The following is a 22,173-nucleotide window of genomic DNA, read 5'->3' as shown; positions in this document are numbered from 1 at the left end:
TCCGGTGGTACCTGTTCTTAACCTGGGAGTGATTATAGCAAGGGTGAGCTCCCATACGGTCATCGCTCAGCAAGTGTGGGGAATAATGTGTATGAGCTCACTTACGGTGGGGGCTCATGTGTAAGGGTGATCAACAAATAATGGTTAAGGCTGAGCATTGCTTTTAATAAGTTGGTCAAAATTTTATTAGCAATTACTAAGTGTAAGTAAATACCATCAATAATATAAATGATCATAAATAACAATAATAATGCTTCCCACAATGCAATGCATATGACAGATTAAATTTAATTCCATAGGTTAATCATGCGAGAGTCCTGAGCCGCTCTTGACCGTGAGCACGGCTGATATACCAGTTTTACACTCTGCAGAGGTTGCGCATCTTTACCCACAAGACGTGTTTCCCGTGTAGCCAGGGTTAGCTAGACCCTTAGACACTTCCAAGGTGAATGGCTAGGGATTCACTGCGAGGCCTTTACAAAGTTCCACTAGTTTGGGAAAACCCGCTACGGTTTCAGGCAAAAGGGAGCATAGCACCTTGTTCCACGGTCTGTAACCCCATCGCAGTAATTACAGCCAGCACTATGCTCTGCAGCGATTCACTCCCCGCTTGCCCCTTTCGGGTAAGGTGATCCCTCCCTAGTTTTCCTAATTAATTGGCCAAGGGCGTCCCATTAAACCCTTGTGGTAGCACTGTTTTCTCAGGTTAAGCTCCATGTTCCAATTAACAAAATGGTCTTGTCATGTACAATAATAAGGCCAACAGTAATGATAAAACATGATCATAAACAGATATAATAATAATCCCAAAACCAGGTAGAGCAATAGCAAGACTACCCAATAATTCATTTGTATTCAAGGTGTAGGGTAAACAAAACTAGGTAACCTATTAGGTCCCATCAATTTAACCTAACAGTGCAGCATTGATTAACAGAACATTATTAGGTCAAAGAATGTGATCAAGCACACAACTTGCCTTTTTGGTGCAACTCCAGGTACTTCTCCAAGTTGGTCTTCAGGTTCCTCGTAACCTTGCTTCTATTCGTAGCAAAACATACATATAGGCAAACAATGAATAAAAATAACATTACACCAAACAGATAAGCAAACTACGTAGGAATATTCTACGCATCGCTACGAGATCGTAGGTTCGAGAACCACTAAAATCGGAGTCACGATTAAAAAGATATGGTTTTGGAAGATTTGGGTGATTACATAGGAAAACTATATTCTAGGTTGATTTTAAGTAATATAAATCATGTGAAAAGATATTCTAAAGAAGTAACTATCTTAACTTTAATCTAAATTATAATTTGAGTAGAGATCAACCTATAATTATAGACATATTAACATATGTTAAACAAATTAGTTACTTATTTTTGGAAACATGTTACATGATAGAATAAGGTTACTAAAGTGTAGGCAATATTAACACGAATCTAACGCAACTTGAACGGACTAAAACGGAGTTAAAACATAGGAGATATGATTTTCCGAAGTTTAGTGAATTATTTTTACATTTTAAAACAGTTTTCTGATTTTAATTTATAATTCCCAACGAGTTTGGACGGCGGGTTCTATTACTAAATACTTTAGGGTTAATTCTATAAATAAAAGGACCTGTATGTATTGATCTTTACATAAGGGTGGACTGCGGGTTATTTTCCTGATTCTTCGAGGGCTCTTACGCAAAATTGCCGGACGAAGGGGTATAGGTGTATCAGCGCCGTTCAATTCGAATCAACGGCTCCGATTAAAAGCTTCCCAGCCCGAACCGGTATGTGATAACCGCCCTCGGATCGAGGATCAACGGCCACGATTTAATGAAGTGCGATTCAATCAGAACCGCCCGATCTGATCCAGCGGCCCGGATTGTAACGCGTGAAGGGGTATCCTACATCTAATCACAGCCATCAATGCCAGATCCAACGGACCACGTTTCCTACAGCCATACCGTTATCTCGATATGATCTCGTCCGTTGATTCTGGGATCCATGGCTCCCACGCGACCTGCTTCAACGATCCCAGGGCACGGCGGTGCCCGAGGTCCCGCGGCGGCGATGCTTGCCGGCGCGCGGCAATATGACGTCCGAGCGCTCCAAACCCGAGATTGACGAGTGCTAATCATCTAGTACGAGATCGCGAACGTGCGGAGACAGCCCTTACCGGTGGTGATGTCGTGAAGAAGTCAGTTCGCGGCGAGGTGCGGATTCGCGGCGGGGATCAACTCTGGTGAGCAATTCCGCTGTGCCCGGTCGCCAATACGCCCAGGCGTGGCCACGATCACCTCCGTAGGAACGCAGTGAAGCTCCCAAGTTTGGTACCGAGGCCTCGACGTCGGTGTAACCGTGGATCCACGCCGGCGGCTAAATCCCCTCCCTCTCCGCACACCTCCCTCGCTTTCTCATCCCTGCCTAGACGGTGGTCCGGTGTCTCGGTTTGATGGTTTGGTGAAGCTCTGGGGCGGGTCGGTCTTATATGCTCCGGGGTGCGGAGCCCGGGGAGGATCAGGCGCGATCCTCGCCAACTGAATTCCGTTGGGGCCGCGGCAAACACGCGTGGCTGAGGACTGGCAAGGCGGCCCCACCAACAGTGGATCATGGCGCATGCGCAGGCGCGGGACCGAGCGGGGTCCACGGGGCAGCAGTCCAGGGGCGGCCCGTCGTGCCGGGAAGAGAAACAGAGGGAGAGAGGTGGATGCCACCCGTCGGCGAGACCAGGGAGGGCGCGCCCGAGGGCGAGTGGGAGTCTGATGCGCTGGGCCCGCGTGTCGGCGACAGTGTGCGCGTGTGATGAGTATTGGGCTGGCGGGGTGCTCTTGGGCCGCGCGGTGCAAAGGGATTCCTGGGCTGAGGGAAACAGAAAGGGCCCAAGACGAGGTTCTCTCTCTTTTTGTTTTTCTATTTTCTGTTTTTGTTCACATTTCAAATTTGGGTTTTGAATTTCAAGCACAAGTTAGATGCAGATACAAACTCCAGCATGAGGTACATAAATATGATTGTTATTAACGTATTTATACATTTTTTTTATCCTAGCAAATGTTTCTAATTATGCAATGCATACACCCCAAGAAAAATAGGTAAAATAATTTCTAGTGCATAAAATACTTTAGAGAATACTTGTCAATATATAATTCAACAAAGGGATAATATATTCATATATGGATCCTTTTATCAATCTCTTATTTGAAGACACATTTATTTAAGTTACGAAACGAATTTTCCTAAATCGCCCAAAATATGATTTTGGGGTGTTACACTGTGCCTCATGTACACTATCTTCTTAGATGCAGTAAGGGACACGTAAGCAGTTCCATCAATGCATACTGTGCAGCCAACCTTTCCCTTAAACTGGCCTGATAATGTGAAGAGTGCAGGGTAATCGTTGATCGTAACAAAAATAATTGCTCTCAGCGTGCATGAATCTTTACGATACTCATCCAACATTTGAACACCCGTTACCCACAATATTTTCATATCCTCCATTAAGGGCTCTAAAAATACATCCATATCAACTCCAGGTTGTGTAGGTCCAGAAATAAGGATGGTTAGCAAAATGTACTTCCGTTTCTGCATCAACCATGGAGGAAGGTTGTATATGGTGAGGATCACTGGCCATGTGCTATGCTTGCTGCTCCTTTCAGCAAATGGATTCATTCCATCAGTACTCAGTGCGAACCTAACATTTCTTGGTTCATCGGCAAAGTCTCGGTGGTTCTCATTGAAATCTTGCCACTGCTTCCCATCGACTGGATGTTGAAGCTTCCCATCGTTTTTGTGCTCATCAGAAGCATGCCAGCTCATAAGTTTGGCATCCTCAGGGTTAGCGAACAAACACCTCAATCGATCGACGATGGGGAGGTACCACATCACCAAAGCAGGAATCTTTTTGAGCGCATAATAGTCTACTTCTTCTTTTTCTTTGCTCGTGGATTTTGAAGTCTTCTTTTTGGCTTTCTTTCGCTTCTTCCCTTTAGACACAGATGCAACACACTCTTCCTCTCGATAGTCTTTATTCGTCTTGTACCTACTTGCACCACACTTTGGGCAGCTCTCCAAGTCTTTATAATCATCACCTCGATAAAGGATACAGTGATTTCTACACGCGTGGATCTTCTCCACGCCCATAGTGAGTGGACTGATTAGTTTCTTTGCATAGTACGTGTTAGCAGGCACTTTGTTCTCCTTTGGAAGCATGTCTGTGACAATACTCAAGAACGCATCGAAGCCAGCATCAGACAGACCATATCTAGCTTTTAACATCAACATCTTTAACACAGACCGGAGCGTCGTGAACTCTTTGGTACAACCCTTAGACTCGTCGTACAAAGGCTCTTCTGCTGCCTTCTTCAGGGACTCCATACCTTTCATGAAGAACATCGATGGATCTGTATGACGACGCAACATTGCCTCTAACAACTCTGCATCTTCCTCGTCCATAACATTTGGTAGAACATGGGTTCTTTCACGTTCATTTCCTCCAGCGTAACCATGATCAGTAACATTTGGCACTACATGTTCGCTCTGTGGAAGAGGTTGTTGTGTCTCGTGAACGAACTGAAAGTTGTCGTCGATGTTCGCAGGGTTTCCAGCTGTATAAGGCGAAGAGCTACCCTCTCCATGCTTTGTCCAAATTATGTAATCCTTCACAAATCCTCGGCATACCAGATGAGATATGATTTGTTCTGTGTCATCAAATACAACAGCATTTTTGCAGTCCATGCATGGACAATATATGTGCTTTGTCTTTGTTCTCCAAGCATGGTTCGTAGCGACAACAATAAACCTATGGACCTCAGATATGTATGATGGATCTAGCCTTGATAAGTTATACATCCAGGATGTCCTCTCCATCATCACCTGTAAAAAAAGTAACATAAAACACACAAGAACACAAATTGGCAAGAGAAACATATACCAATATTTCCTAACAACTAAATATATCATGGATAAAGAAAATTGGCAAAAGAAACATGAACAACCTTTCTTAGCGACCTTCTTCCAAAAAATAAAGATCAAAACCTCTCCCTTGTATTTTGTGAAATCTGGCCTTCCAATGAAAGTTGGGCTGCACGCGAGCTACACAGTTTTTGTCGGGAAGGATGAAGGGGTATTTATACAACAAAGGTCATAGGCGGTTGGATTAGGCAACCTAACTACTTTATCTCTAACACATGGTGAAACCCTAGATCCAAAATGTGGCTAAAATGGAGGAAAAATGAACAAAATTTGGCAAAAGAAACATAAGCCAAACTTTCCTAGCAACTAATAAACAAAAAATCTTAATACCCAAACCTATCTCTAACACATGGTGAAAGCCTAGTTTCAAAATGTAGTTAAAATTGAGCAAAAATGAACAATAATTGGCAATTGAAACATAATTAAACCAACCTTTCATAACAATTAATAAAAATAATCTTAATTACCAAACCTATCATCCTCCCTCTCCATACAACACATTCACCATTCATTAAGCAACTAAATATGTGTCATGGATAAACTAATTTGAGAACTAAACATGAAAAAGGAGAGGGAATAGACAAAATCTAACCATCTTAAGCAACCTCATTTGAGGAAATAGAGAAAATAACCTAGCTATACTCTTCTCTCTCACATGTAAAACCCTAGATCCAAAATGTGGCTAAAATTGAGCAAGAATGAACAAAAATTGACAAAGAAACATAAACCAACCTTTCTTATTCACCTTCTTCCAAAAAATGAAGACCAAAACCACCCCTCTTGTATTTTGTGAAATCTGGACCTCCAAAATCGCCTCCAATGGAAGTTGGCTGCGAGCTACAGCTCCTGTCGGGGAGGAAGAGTGGTATTTATAACACATAGTTCACTGGCGGTTGGCTTGAAAAACCGCCAGTGGAAACCTATTTCCACTGGCGGTTCTCTTAACACAACCGCCAGTGGAAATAGGATATTTCCACTGGCGGTTGGTGTAACAGAACCGCCAGTGGAAATTAGATTTTCACTGGCGGTTCTGTTACACCAACCGCCAGTGTAAATATCCTATTTCCACTGGCGGTTGTATTAAGAGAACCGCCAGTGGAAATAGGTTTCCACTAGCGGTTCCCAAGTCGGGCCCACCTGGTTTTTTTTACTGGCGCGCGGTAACTGAAACCCCCAGTGATAATTTGTGGGTGCCGCAGGCTTTGAGCTCTTTTCTACTAGTGATTGCATCCATTTTTTCAAATATACAACGTCCTCCACCATGGATAATAACTCACATTCATCGTCCTGTTTTTGAATTTCTTACATCCTAATCTTATACTGTAAAATGCTAACTTGCTTACGAAACAATCTCTCGCTTCCCAGATCGACCATATCTTCTTGACCCGTGTTTGCTCAGAAACTGCAGGGGGGCTTCTAGGTATTCTTTCTAAAACCTTCTTCTGTACCATCTAACATCACAATCTACAGACTTCGTTATTGTTCTTGATGATGAAGTAGTTCGGGTATCTGCAACGTTTGTCAAACCAAGGTACAATAATGGAACTGGTAGTTCAAACCATAGTGACATGAAGCCTGGTGATAGGTTCTGCTATGATCTGGTTCCTATATTTTTTCAGAACAAGCTAATAATTGGTTGTTGCCTAAAAAATAGCAAACAATTGTAGTTAGCTGAAAAGAGAATTTTATTTGTTTCTCTTTTGTGAGGTACTGCAGAAAGCATTTTGAAAACCATGATCTTATGCTGAGCTGCAGCCAATATAAGATTCAACTTAAAGATCTGGAGAAAGTTCTTCTTGCTTTTGCCATTTTGTGCCCATTAAACTCAAATCTTGCCATCTGACAGGGTCTTCAACGTTTCTGTACTAAACACAAGATAAAACTATCAAAGGTTTATCATAATAGAGAGGCCTATTCTAATAGCATGTTCAATTCAGTCACGCAGATATTGCCAAAGCGTCGAAGCAAGTGCGCAGTTTTTTTTATAAATTGCCAAGCTGCTCCATTGCCCGCTGGTAACTGAATTCAGTCACGCAGAAGACATGTATGTTAGGGACTTGCTCTGCGTCATGAGCCACTTTTGCCTCTTCTGTTAATTTTAGTGGTGGTCGAAGTTTTGTAATTTATAAACATGTATAACGTACTGAAGATTAGAAGGATATTTGAGATATTTCTTATTTCATAGTGTTAGAGGTGGATATTGTGGTTACAAATTAAAGGGGTTACTTTGTCTTCTATATTGGCAAATGTGGCTATGTTAAAAAGAAATTTTAAGTATTACTTTGCATTATTTATCATAATGATAGAATATGTATTTTAGATGTAAAATTCAGGGGTTTATTTTAAATAATCTTTCATAATGGAAGATCCGGTTAATTTCGATGCAAATTTGCGGTGTTAAATTGTTTTTGTTTCTCCATAGATGATGATATGGGTGGGTATATGGGCTAAAAAGAAGCATTTGCGCTGGTTGCGATTATGGTACCACAGGCCCTCACCATTCATAATTAAGTCTTTTCTGAAACTTGTGGTAAGTGACAGCACACTTGTTGCTGCAAGCCTGCAAGAATTACTAGGCCACCTGCAACAAGTTTTGCTCTGAGGTTTAAGAGAATCCAGAACCTGACAAGTGTAATTTAGTAGTGCTGGGCTTTCGTCATCTCAAAACAAATAGCCATTAAACTAAATTTCTCTATTTTATAAGTAACGACCAATGTTTACAAGTCGGGCGACCAGCTGGTCGAACTAGAGCAGCGACCAGGCGCCTAATCACGATTAGGGTGACGATTAGGACACCTAATCGGTCCTGGTCGACCTCTGGTCGTCTATTAGTCGTCCTATAGATTTATGGACATATGTATATGTATATAACTATATGTAAGCAATAATGCTAGTCTGCATTTCTGCAATACTGCAGTACTGCAATAGAGTGACATTATATAAGTCTTTACTCTTAAAAAGTAGTAACATACTGAAACTGAAAGTAATATAGGCATAATTAGTAGCAGTAATTCAGTAAAAGTGTAAAACTGAAACTGAAAGTAATATAGGCATAAAACTAAAACTGAAAATAGTAGCTACTGAACTTAGTAGCAGCAGAAGTGCAGAACTGAAAGCAGAACTGAAACTCTGAAACTTAGTAGCAGCAGAAGTGCATTACTACTTTACTAGTACAAGCATCAAGCAGTATGCAGTAATGCATTACCTGCTGGCTACTACCTAGAGCAGATCAGCATCCAAACAAAATGCATCAGCAGCAGCACCATCTTCATCCATATCTCCAGTTGCTTCTTGTGTTTGTTGTTGTTCTACTTGTGCAGCAGCAGCACCATCTTCTTGATCATCACTGTCCTCTTCTCCAATATCTTGAGCTGCTGCATTTCTTAAACACTTCCTTGTCCTGACATATGTTCGTTGAGGCTGAGAAGATGAACCAGCACCTACATCAGCTATTCTTGGCAAGTTTCTGCCTCGAAGACCTGAGTTGCTCCTAATGCGACGAACTCAGCCGATACCAATTGTTAGCTACCAACTACGATGGCTACTCAGAAAGGGAAGAGGATAACGTGGGGAAGAAGAAGATAGGAGGAGGATCATTGTATTTCTCATATCTTAACATTCACAGTGGCAAGGCTGAGTTCAAATACACTCCTCACTCTCCTCTCTTACACGGACCAGATGTCCGACGCGTAGCGCCCGCCCACTGGGCCTAGGCACGCGACGGCCCAACACATATCCTTGCAGCTCCTTCCGGCTTCCATCTTCGTTCCCACCACTCTGATGTTCTCCTGCATAGTCTTCCTTGGTACTGACACACTCCCTCTCGACAGCAATCTCTACTGCTCTCCTCCTCCCTCATCATCATGCCGCCGCGCCTCTCCCACCGCAGCACCGCCGCCGTACCCACGCTTCTCCTCCTCCTCACCCTTCTCATGCTCTCCCCTCCTACCACCACCGCCGCGGCGCAGCACCACTGCCACCGCCACCACTCCACAGGCGACGGCGTGGTGATCTCCCAGGCTGACTACCAGGGCCTACAAGCCATCAAGCACGACCTGTCGGACCCCTACATCTTCCTGCGCTCCTGGAACGACAGCGGCGTCACGGCCTGCTCGGGCGCGTGGGCGGGCATCAAGTGTGTCCTCTGCAGCGTGGTGGCCATCACGCTCCCGTGGCGAGGCCTGGGGGCACGCTCTCCGCGCGCGGGCTCGGCCAGCTCGTCCGCCTTCGCTGGCGCCATCGCGGGGGCCGTCCCGTCCTCGCTCGGCTTCCTCACAGACCCCTGCGGCGTCTACCTCTTCAACAACCGCTTCTCCGGTGCCATCCCGCTGTCCATCGGCGGCTGCGTCGCGCTGCAGGCATTTGATGCGAGCAACAACCGCCTCACGGGGGCCGCCGGGGGGCCATCCCCCCAGCCGTCGCCAACTCCACCAGGCTCATCCAGCTTAATCTTAGTCGGAACACGCTCTCTGACGCCGTCCCCGTCGAGGTCGTCGCCTCCGCGTCGCTCGTGTTCCTCGACCTCTCCTACAACAACCTCTCCGGTCCCATCCCCGACGCCTTCGCTGGCTCCGACAAGTCCCCGTCGAAGCTCCTCAACAACAACAACAACAACAAGGAGGCCATCACCGGGAGCTACCAGCTCGTGTTCCTCAGCTTGGCGCACAACTTCCTCGACGGGCCCATCCCGGCGTCCGTCACCAAGCTGCAGCAGCTCGACCTGTACAGCAACAGCCTCAACGGCACCATCCCGACTCAGCTCGCCACGCTCGCCGACCTAAAAGTGCTCGACCTGTCCGGGAACGCGCTATCCGGCGACATCCCGCCGGGGCTCGACAACCTCACCGCCACGTGTTGGAATTGATCTCCACCAGTTAGCCCAACGGTTAACTGGGCCCTTGACCTCGCGCCCTGATCGGGGGCGTCCAGCCCAAGACGAGGCTGGTGGGCCCCTGTTGCGTAGCCCTATAAATAGAGAGGTGAGGGTCGACGGCTGAGACAAGAGGTTCACTTCCGTCTACGTTTCTCCACCTCAACCTTAGACCGATCTCGAGGGAAGGCTGTCAGCAACAGGAAGTCCACCACCGTCGATGCCGAGCTCGCTTCCCCGACCGTCGCTGCTGTAGCGCAGAACTTCACCAACGAACGTGATGGCGAGCGAATCTAAGCAAGGTACAATATGTGTTTGTGCTTTGATCTAGTGGTTAGGATTATTGGGGAGATCCAAAAGTCTATCAATGGCATCAAGAGCCAGGTTAGTTCCCTAAATCTCTAGCCCAGTTCCGATCCAGTTCTTCAGGTCCGAACAAAAGAAGAACAGATCAAATGACCCGTTTTCGAATTGAGAAAAGCAACGAAAGAAAAGATCGATTGATGAAAATCGAAGAAAGAAACAGAACAGCACGCGTGCGTGTGAAAGAAATAGAGAACGAGCGGTGGTCTCATCTGCACGCTATGGGAGAGAGGCGTCCACGCGCGCAAGAAAAACAGAGGCGGGGGCCGCACGCCTGACGGCGGCGCTCGCGTGCACGAAGGAAGGCGTGCCTGCTCGCTCGCGACGAAAAGCGGCCTCGCCCGCATGCCACGGCAGTGGCTGATTCCCCGTGCGAAGCATCGTAGCACACGACGTGCGCACTCGAGAGAAAGGCGAGAAAGAAAGGCCACGCTTCGTCCATGGCGGCGCGGCGACACGGCGCGCCTGCGCTCGCACGCTCGGAGCAGATCGAGCTGCGGCATGCGCGGAGAAGATGGCCGGTGGCGAGCGCCCGAGAAGGGCCGGCAGCAGCGTGTCCCTCCTGCTGCGGCCTGCGTAGATCGGGACGCGCACGCCCGCGGCAGCGACGGACTCGCTCGCCCGCCTATGGCCGCGGCGGTCCTGCTCGCGCGCGCGGTGGCATCCCGCACACCGGCTTCCGGGCGAGGAGGGAGAAAGGGGGCGCTGACCCTGTCTTCTCGGCGCAAAGATCGCTGCTGGCCAACAGGACTTGGTGGTGGCGGCGACCCACGTGTAATTGGGGTGGAGCGTGCCGCTGTGACCGGTCTTCTCGGCTAGGGATGGCAACGGGTACAAAACCCGCGGGCATTGGTTTTATAAACCCATACCCGCCAGCAAATAGCAAACCCGTACCCGTGCCCGTGCCCGCAACCCGCGTCGGGTACTGTATACAAGCCATACCCGTCACCCGCGGGTTTTATAAACCCGCGGGTGCGCCCGCGGGCGCAATAAACCCACGGCACACCCGCGGGTACACCAGACCCGCGAACAAACCCGCGTGGCCGCCATACAAACAAGTAATAATTTCAAACACAAGCAATTTCCAAATAGTCCCATACAACAAACATACAATAGCTCCAGTTCCATACATATATAGTTTACAAATTCCAAGACATCAGTTCATAGCAATAATAAATGTCAAACAATTTATAGGATAACAACCACAAATTTAAGTTTAAACTAATCATCCGAGGCGATACAAGGATCCTCCTTCATTTCCTCTTCCAAACTCCATCATCATCACATACTCTTGTGAAGTCTTCCCAAACAGTCGAAGTGAGCTTCCTTTGTGATCCATGAGATCGAGTAGCAGCAACACCTGATCCATCTTCACCTTGACCATCTGGCACATCAACAACCTCAATGGAGGCAGCTGCTGCAATTGGGGGAACAGATGTTTGCGACACTTCATGTTGGCTGCTATTGGCAGGGGTTGCCATCACAACTACAAGAGAACACACATATTCAATTTAACATACCAATCACCAAATATAGATAAATTCTAGGCTGAAATTGGCACTGAACACTAGAGATCGAGGGCTCGAGGGAGGCTGACCTTGGTCCTTGGAGCTTGGACGACGCTGTGCCGCTGCCGCTGGACGGCTGGTGCTGGACTGCCGCAGCACGACCACGCGCTGGGTCCTGGCGACCTGGCCTCCGCGTGCTGGTCTGCTGGAGCGAGCGAGCGGTGGACGCCGACTCGCCGAGCGGTGGTGGAGGTCGCGCCCCGCGCTGGAGCGGCCGAGCGCTGCGTGGAGGCCAAGCGCTGGACGGCTGGAGGCCGAGCGGTGCTGTAGCCTGTAGGCTAAGCGCTGGAGCCTGGAGGCCGCGTGCCCGCGTGGGACAGCCGGACAGGGGCAGGGGCGCAGGGCGGCGCTGTGTGGAGGGCTGGAGCCTGGAGGCCGAGCGCCGGTGGAGGCTGCGCCCCGCGCTAGAGCAGCTGAGCGGTGGAGCTGGAGCGCTGGAGTGGAGGCTGGACCGCCTGGGCCTGACCGCCTGAGCGTGGTCGTGTGGGATTGTCGTCGCCGAAGCCGGATGGGGAATGGGGAATTGGGGATAGGGGCGGCCGCCACAACGAGAACAGACGGGAGTAGGATTTGCTGAGACAGAGTTAGGGTTTCTAGCACATATATATATACCGGGTTCGCGGGTATACGGGCACGGGTTTAAACATTTTATACCCGCGAAGATACACCCATTGGGTACACATTTAAACTCGTACCCTTACCCGCGGGTATAAACCCAAACCCAAACCCGCACCCTATAGGGTTTGTGCCCGCGGGCACGCGGGTAATCTGTGCCCATTGCCATCCCTATTCTCGGCGGAGAGGACGCGGCTGGCCACACGCACGCGTCGCGCCCGAGTGGCGGGTGATACGGCGGCCGTTGCGCAAACGAGAAGGAAAAAGATGCGTCGAAAGGAAAACTGATGAATGGCGTGCTGGATAAAGAAAAAAAGGAAAAGAAAAAAACCCCACGGGGAGGGTCGGATGCAATGCTCCTCACGGGTGCATGGGATGGCCCTGCGCATAAAATCAAAAAAAGGAAAAGAAAATAAAAGAAAGAAAAGGAAAGAAAAGAAAATAGGGTTTAACCCTAATGGGCCAAGATAGGCCTTGTTTTGAGCCGTTTCTAGGCCAAGTTAAATAGAAAGAATGTTATAGTTTTTATATTTGTTTTTTTCAGAAGCAATTATTTGTTGAATTATGAATGTTTAATCTCTACTCAAATTTGAACCAACGGGATAATTTGATTAGAGAATATATAATAAATTTTGTGCTTCTGAATAAATTGTTCAGTAAAGTTTCTGCTGCGTATTTATAGTTATTGTTTCATTATTAAATTCGAACCAACGGGAGAATTTAATTTTGAAACATGGATATAATCTTCATATAATAGAAAAGTAAATAAATGCTTCTGGAAAAACATAATATTTATTGTTTTCGCTCACAGTTATTCATAGAATTGAGATTATGTTTAACCTCTATTTAATTAGAGAAGAAAGATATTTGTTCAAAGTTAATTATGATATTGTTATTTTCTGACCAACGTGGATGATAACAATATTAAAATTTGATGAGTTTACAGTTAAAGTTTAAGTCTTTGATAGATTTTGCATCAAAGTGATCAATTTTTCAGAGAATAGATAAAGATCAAGGAATGCTCTTAAACTAGAGAATTGTATTTTTCATGTTTCCGATGCAATGATGATGATTATCTTCTAATTAATTTCGAACCAACGGGAGAATTTGATTGAGGAGTAATCATATGTTTTCAAGATAATTGAGTATGTTATTTCCATTTCTGCCCAACGGTGATGTGGAATTAATGTAGAAGAATGATGTTTTATTCTATTTCTGCCCAACAGTGATATAAAATAGAACACAAAGTTTTCAAAGTTTAATGAGCATTATTGTTGATTATTGTCCTCTCAAGGAAGACAATAAGAAAATGTGCTGGATACTTGTGACTCAGAAAGAAGGTCATTGTATGGGGGAGTATGTTCTCCTTATAGAATGGCTTGAAATGAAAAGAAATACTTGGATATTAATCCAAGAAAAGATGATAAAGTAAAAAGAGTCGCCAATGGCGACAAAGTTGATATGGAAGTATAATTTAAGAAATGCCTTTTATGTACTCTCTATAAATAAGAATTTTTTTTCTTGTTTCAGTCATTATGGTAAGAGTTGTGATAAGTAATATGCATGTTTGATTTGACCAACGTTGGATCAAACATGTGTGTTATAGAATTTCAGATTCATTTCTGAATTTAATGATTGAATGTGAGCCAATCCTGGCATTTATGTCCCTTCGAGGGAATTACCCGCATGGCGGGAAAAGTTTGAGATAACACCCACATGGCAGGAAAAGTCTGAAATGCATACTCGCACGGCGAGTTAAAGTTGGCATAGAGCTTGTCCTGCATAGCAGGAGAAAGTTGTGACGTCTCATGTGGTTTTAGTGTATCCCACACTAAGAGAAAAGTATGGATTAGCTAATATGCTATCCTATGTGCACAATCATTATGAACTCAATGAGTTTAAGGAAAATAGAAAGTTACAGACGAACCTAAAGATAAGAATGATATGCGAGCGTGGCTTGCAAAAGTACCAATGATAAAGGATTCTGTATGAGTTCTTGAAGTGAAATGAGTAAAAAATACTCCCATACGAATTATGCATGATGTAATCATGTGGATGCAGTGATCAAAGTTCCTCAATCACAAGAGTTCTAAATGGTTTCGAAATTGTGGCAGAAAAGTTCATGCAACATTTCGAGGGGGAGATATGTGGGATCAATTAAGAAAGATACTCCCCTATACTTCAGATAATGAAATGCATACTATGCATTGAAGGCAAGAGTGATCTATTAAAGATGAATGTGGTCGTCGGGGGAGTACGACGGTCATAATAACGATACCCCTAAAGCAAAGAAATGGCTAAATTTCTAAGCGGACATTTTGTGGTTCTGATAGGAAGATAGCATAGTCAACCGGTATTCATGCTGGAAAAGAATATAGTTTAGAAATGGTGCTTAAGGTGCCATATGAGTTCTAAAAGAATAAACCCAAACAAAGTTGAGAAAGTTTGAAGATACACCATCTTTACAGAAGATGGAGTAATCTGGGGGAGCATGTATATAGAAACCTAAGACTTGAAGAGAAGTGGGATTGTGTTCCTACTCCAATGATTCAAGAACGACAAATAGCTCAATACATGTTGATGTTGTTTGACTGATACATTACCTGTTGTTGGTCCCTCAAAGAAAAAGTAAATAAGAATCCTGTGATACAGGAGATTGTAGAATCAATTGCCTCTTGGCAATAAAGAGCAACAATAGCCCCATATGAAAGAAGTGCCAATAGCTGAGGCCTAAATGGTCTTAAAAAAATAAAAAAATCAGATATTTCTGATGACTACAAAGTCTATATTTGTGATATTCAGTTGGAGGACAATCCCACCTCATTTGAAGAAGCTATGGAGGCACTCGCTCGTCTAATTGGCAAAAGAATAACTGATTACCAACAATGTTTGGAACTCAGAAATAATTCCTAATAGAGCCAAAACAATAGGCTGTAAAGGGTCTACAAGACGAAATGTGACTTTAAAGGGAATATGTAAATATGAAAAGCGCAACTTGAATCGAAAGATTATTGCTTAAAGAGAAGAATAGATTGCAATGAGTGCTAGTGGCACACCATGATCTGAGTTATATCAGATGAAAGTAAAGGCGACATTCGCCAATGGGATTATTATGAAATGATTACATGGCATAAGCTAAAAGTTTTGCCATGATAGTAAAAGTGCATGAGGGATGCTACCTGAAAAGTCATTAATGGACTTGAGCAAGTCCCTGGACAGTAGCATTTAAAGTTGAAGAGCCAAAAAGAATGTTTGGGTTAAAGAGAATGAGAGGACAATTGCATTTGTGCAAAGTTACAGAATGGGAGTTCATTCCCTAATTCTACATATATGGATGACATCTTACTTGTCAGTAGTAATGTCAATCTACTGGTGAAAAGTTCTTGTCCTCAAGATTAAATGAAATTGGCCTCGGTAAAGTGTCTCTCGTTCTAAGAATTGAGATTTACCGAGATAGAAGAGAAAAGGGGTATTAGGATTATCGCATTGGCATGCTACGAAATGTTGTAAAGAAATAAAGTATGCATGCGAGAAAACCTACGCCTGTTCCAATGATCAAGGGTAATGGATTTGGGAACTTCAATGTTCCAAGAGGCAATATGGAATAGATTAAATGAATATGGTACCATATGCTTCAGCTGTTGGAAGCTAAATGAATGCACAAGTATGGTGTTACCCTGACGTAGTTCACGTATCCGGGTTGTTTTGGCAGTGTCCAGTCCAGATATAGATCACTGGATTTTAGTTATGAATGTCAGTCTCATGCTAAAAAGAAAGAAGAAGTACTCTCAAAAGTACAAAGATAGAACCTTGTGAAATGTGTAGCGAAATCCACAATTATCGCTAATGTTCACACTTGGAGTTTTTGTGTGGAAAAGCTCCAAACAAACAGTTATCATCAATGTGATGCAAAGACATGATATAGCATGATATGAGGCTAAGGGATAGGCAAAATGGTTAAGGAAAATGGTACCTAGAGTTGATAATGGTTGACAACAGCATTAACCATTCAAATAGTTCACTCCTATGACAACGGGTCAAGTGTGCTGCCAAACACGTTGACACAAAGTCGTTGTAAAGGAGAAAGTCCAGAATCATATTAAAAGTATTGAACCTATATGTAGTAGGCAAGAGCTTGTGGATCCGCTTACTAAAGGCTTACCATCCAGTGCGTTTAGAGAACACACAGTCGACATGGGTTTATGGTATAGCCTATGTTTTCCGGACAATAAAAGGGCCCAAAGTTAAAAGATCTATTTCAGAACAGAGACATGTATTGTAGCTGTTAAGTCTATCGCCGATTGATCGTGACGACGAAGCATGCTCTATGCACTACTTTGTGATGGAATACGAAAAGAATTAAAAGGTATAAAGTGAAAAGTATAAGATGAGATCAAGGGGGAGAATGTTAGAATTGATCTCCACCAGTTAGCCCAACGGTTAACTGGGCCCTTGATCTCGCGCCTTGATCGGGGGCGTCTAGCCCAAGACGAGGCTGGTGGGCCCCTGTTGCGCATCCCTATAAATAGAGAGGTGAGAGTCGACATCTGAGACAAGAGGTTCACTTCCGTCTACGTTTCTCCACCTCAACCTTAGACCGATCTCGAGGGGAGGCTGTCAGCAATAGGAAGTCCACCGCCATCGACGCCGAGCTCGCTTCCCCGACCGTCGCTGCCGTAGCGCAGAACTTCACTGATGAACGTGATGGCGAGCGAATCTAAGCAAGGTACAATATGTGTTTGTGCTTTGATCTAGTGGTTAGGATTATTGGGGAGATCCAAAAGAACTATCACCACGCTCCAGTCCTTCAACGTCTCCTACAACAACCGCTCCGGCGCGGCGCCGGCCTCGCTGGCGCGCAAGTTCGGGGAGCCTGCCTTCACGGGGAAGGGGAACGTGCTCCTCTGTGGCTATTCTGCTTCCACGCCCTGCCCGGCGTCCCCGTCCCCCGCGCCGGCGTCTCCCGCGGAGGAGCCACCGCGCGGACGCGGAAGCCGAAAGTTCAGCAGGAAGGCGCTCGTGCTCATCGTCGTCGGGATCATCGTCGGCGTCCTCGTCCTGCTGCTCCTCTGCTGCCTCCTGCTCTGTTTCCTGCGCAGGAACAAGAGGTCTTCCGGCGGCACTGCCGGGACGCGAAGCGAGAAGCAAGCAGCGGCCAAGGAGGCCGGTGGTGCCGGCGCTGGTGCTGCGGCGGCCGGGCACGGCGAGAAGCCTGGGTCCGGCGCTGGTGAGGTGGAGTCCGGCGGCGACGTGGGCGGCAAGCTGGTGCACTTTGATGGGCCGCTGACATTCACGGCCGACGACCTGCTGTGCGCCACCGTGGAGATCATGGGGAAGAGCACCTACGGCACGGTGTACAAGGCCACGGTCGAGGACGGCAGCCTGGTCGCTGTCAAGCGCCTCCGAGAGAAGATCACCAAGGGCCACAAGGAGTTCGAGGCCGAGGCGGCGGTGCTGGGACGGATCCGGCACCCCAACCTGCTGGTGAAAGGGAATTAGGCTTACACCTAGTTCCTATATAATTTTGGTGGTTGAATTGCCCAACACAAATATTTGGACTAACTAGTTTGCTCTAGTGTATAAGTTATACAGGTGTAAAAGGTTCACACACAGCCAACAAAAAGATCAAGTTTTGGATTCAACAAAGGAGCAAAGAGGCAACCGAAGGCACCTCTGGTCTGGCGCACCGGACTGTCCGGTGTGCCACCGGACAGTGTCCGGTGCACCACCGGACAGTGTCCGGTGCACCAGAGGTCACCATCTTAAACTCGCCACCTTCGGGAAATTCCCAGGCCGGCGCGCTATAATTCACCGGACTGTCCGGTGTACACCGGACAGTGTCCGGTGCTCCAAGGAAGCGCAGCCTCCGGAACTCGTAAGCCTCGGGAACGCGCGGCAGCCGCTCCGCTATAATTCACCGGACATGTCCGGTGTTCACCGGACTGTCCGGTGCGCCAGCGGAGCAACGGTCATCTGCGCGCAACGGTCGACTCTGCAAAGTGTACAGTTGAATTCAGAGTGTCAGAGCAGAAGTCAGAGGGGCACCGGACTGTCCGGTGCTGCACCGGACTGTCCGGTGCCACATGAGGACAAAGCCTCCAACGGTCGACCAGCTCCAATCTCAACGGATAGGATGACGTGGCTGGCGCACCGGACATGTCCGGTGTGCACCGGACTGTCCGGTGCGCCCATCGCCAGCAGCTTCTCCAACGGCTACAAAATTGGATGGTGGCTATAAATACCACCCCAACCGGCCACTTCAAGGTGTGGGAGTCCAAGCAACATTCCAAGTCATCTAGTTGACATACTCAAGCCCTCCCAACCACATATATTCATTGATCTATCCTATACACAAGATTTAGACCACTACAACCAACACAAGTGCCACAAAAGAGAGAGCAAGCAAAAGAGAGCTACTCATTTGAGTTTAGCACTAGTGCCTTGTGAGATTCATCGAGAAATAGTGTGTGCTTCATCTTTGTGTTCATTTGCGCGTGGAGTTTTGACTCCCATTCGAACTTCCTCCAAAGTTTTGGAGGCTTGTAAAAGCTAGCAAGAGACACCAAAGATTGTGGTGGTCCTTGTGGGATCGAGAGTGATCCTTGAGAAGAAGAAGAGCTCACCGATCCTTGTGTGATCGGGGGAGAGAGGGAAAGGGTTGAAAAAGACCCGTCCTTAAGTGGACTCCTCAACGGGGACTAGGCCTTCGAGGGCCGAACCTCGGTAAAACAAATCACCCGTGTCCATCGTGTTTATTGCTTGTGATTTGTTTGTTTTCCTTTGATCTAAGTTTTCTTGCTCCATCATTTGCTAATATCATTTGGTGTTGCTTCAAGTTAAATTCTCATTTAGTGAAGCAACACGTTGCAAGAAAGAACTTGTCCTAGTGCTCTTCTCATCTAAGGCTTCTTGCTTTGTTATTCTATAACTTACTAGTTGTATTGATTTATCACTTCCGCATTATTTAGCAATACTCTTTTCAAGCAAGAACTTAGTTTCTATTCTCCGATATTTGTATATCTTGTTCTAACCACTAATCAAGGGATCTAGTTGGGGGATAAAGTTTTAATTTTCAGGTTTCGCCTATCCACCCCCCCCCCCCTCTAGGCGACTATCAATTGGTATCAGAGCTAGGCACTTCATCTTGAGTCTAACAACTCGAAGTGATGGCTCGTAGAAGATCCCAAAAGAACAAGAAGACTCCTCCATCGAACGTAACTCAAAAAGAGGTAACTCTTGAAATATTATTTGATGATTGTTCTAATTATGACTCATGGTCTACTAGTGTGATAAATGCTTTTAGAACCATAGATCCACGATTAGAACAAATTATAAGCAAGAGTATTTTTCCCTCTAATTTCAATGGAAAAATTAATTCCGAGGAGGATCAAAGATGTTATCGCTTAAACTATCTAGCTTTTGACATCTTAACTAATTCTCTTAGCAAAGAAGATTATCGTGCCTTCATATCAAATTATGACGAATCCATCCATGATGCGCATGATATTTGGACTAGAATTAGAAGCAAATTTGATGAGTCCTATTATGATAGTTCATTTTGTGCTTCTACTTCCTTTGGTATATGTGAGACTAACCCCTTGAAGGAAGAAGAAGAAAATGAACGATGGAGACCAAACGATGAATCCACCTCTCCAAAAGGTTTGTCTTCCCATTTCGATTCCCACATGTGTTGTGTGGCTAATGAAAATGATAGCGGAAGCACAAATGAGGATGAGGAGGAAGAAAGAAGCTTTGTGCATCTCTACGCTCGCCTAAGCCAAGAAGATAAGGCGGTCATGCTCAAACTTCTAGAAAGAGCGAGAGAGCAAAGCGAAGCTCGTCAAAGGCTAGAAGATATTCTCTCCATAAAAATGCTACACTTTGACGAGTTGACTAAAGAACATGAGGAGCTAAAATGCTCTCATGTTGATTTGGTCCAAAGGTATGAAACTATTTCAATTGAGCAAGATAACGCTTTACATTGTATCGCTCAATTAGTAAATAGGAATACCTTGCTTAAGGACCAAGTAGAAAAGCTAAAAATTGAGAATCTAGCTTTTCAAGAAAAATATGATATGCTCCTATGCTCTCATGAAAATCTTAGAGATGATCATATCATATTAAATATTGCTCATGAGGTTGTGATAGAAAACTTAAAATCCCAACAACCTCACTCATGCACATGTATTCAAATTGATACTATATTACCATGTGCTAATGCTTGTTGTCCGTCGACAAGCAAATCTTCCTTTGAGCTAGAATTTGCAGGAACAAAAGATGATACTTATCAAAAGCTCAAAGAAGAGAATGAGAGGCTAAAGATGAGCTTGACACAACTAAAAGGGAAATGCATTGCCCAACCTTCTCAAGATAACCGTGATCACATGGTGAAGAAGCTTAAGACGGGAACAACCGTGGCATGCACTACATCCCTTGAAGAAAATGTCAAGGATTTGAGGATTACTAAGAGGAAGAAACAAAAGATGAAATCCAATACCTCCTCCAAAAGCCTCAACCACGCCTCCACAAAAGGTAACATCCAAGGTAATGATCAAGCCACACTTCTCACTAAGAAAATTAAGAAGTGTAGTGAATGCTTTGAAGAGGGACACTTGATTAGGTCTTGTCCCTACATTAAAAATGGCTTGATTATTAACAAGGATAATAAACTTTGTTTTAAATGCTCTAAGAAGGGACACTTGCTTAGATCTTGTCCCCATTTAAAACAAAAAGGCATAGGGTTAGAAAAGAAAATATTCACTAACCATGTAGCAAGCAAGAAGCAAGGAAGGAAGAAATCTTCAAGAGTTGAAGATCGCCTATGCTACATATGCCGAAAGAAGGGACATCAATGCAAGGATTGTCCCATAGGTAAATCTCCCACTCCTAGCTTGTCAATTACTTCTCATGTAACTAGGCAACCCAAAATTGCAACTTGTGCTAGAAAGGTAATGAGTTTACCTAATGCTAACACAAAGGACTTTTGGGTTCCTAGATCTTTGTTAACTAACCGTGATGGACCCATCAAGCGATGGGTACCAAAATATACTTGACAAAGTTTTGTAGGGGAAGGAGATGATATGAAGCTTTGGGGTGCTTGAGAGAGTTCATTCACTTATTATTAACTCAAGCTATCAATCTTCAATGACCTATATCCGAGATTGACCCAAGGTTATTCTTCAAATTACTATGTCTTTAACTCATATCATCTCGAGGAAGATATTGATGTTGTAGGAAATAAAGAATTATCTTGTGCCGAAAAGTCAAGACCTACAACATGGAGGAAAGCCAAAGGATGGTAACATTTATGCTTTTGAGTGCACGTATTTTAAATTATCACTTCTTATGTGTCTTGGGTAGTCACATAGGAAAATGAAGCACTTCAAATGTCTTTAAACTTATATTACCATTCTTTCAAGAATTTCCTCTCATATGGTAGATTGCATGCTCATCATTTCCCTTCTATGGCAATCTACATGCTTCAATATTGCAAAACCTCATGGCATGTTTTACACTAATATTCCTATTATTGCCATGATTCTAGATATAGAGAGATATTTCATGTTATTAAAGGAATAAGGTGTCATGTAAGGAATTCAAATCCTTAGGATACTTATAAAAGGAAAACTCTCTCTATAACTAGATAAGTGGGACTTATGTTTTTATCTAAGTAACCCAAATAGTCTTACTTATAGAGAATAGGTTTCTCTTTGGAAAAGCATGTAATCTAACATGAAAAGAAAAATCAATCCAATGATTTATAATGTACTTCTACCTGCTTAAAATTGGATTTGATTCT

General features: G+C 45.0%; 1 pseudogene; it reads left to right on the top strand.

Annotated features, from left to right (window-relative positions):
• The first annotated feature begins 8,821 nt into the window (after positions 1–8,821).
• LOC103630880 (probable leucine-rich repeat receptor-like protein kinase IMK3) overlaps positions 8,822–22,173 on the top strand; it is a 52,055-nt pseudogene continuing 38,703 nt past the window's right edge.

This window comes from Zea mays, chromosome 6 (assembly GCF_902167145.1).
Source record: "Zea mays cultivar B73 chromosome 6, Zm-B73-REFERENCE-NAM-5.0, whole genome shotgun sequence".
In the NCBI taxonomy this organism is placed as follows: domain Eukaryota; kingdom Viridiplantae; phylum Streptophyta; class Magnoliopsida; order Poales; family Poaceae; genus Zea; species Zea mays.
Note: the sequence above shows the minus strand (reverse complement) of the source record. Positions and strands in the feature narration are given on the sequence as shown.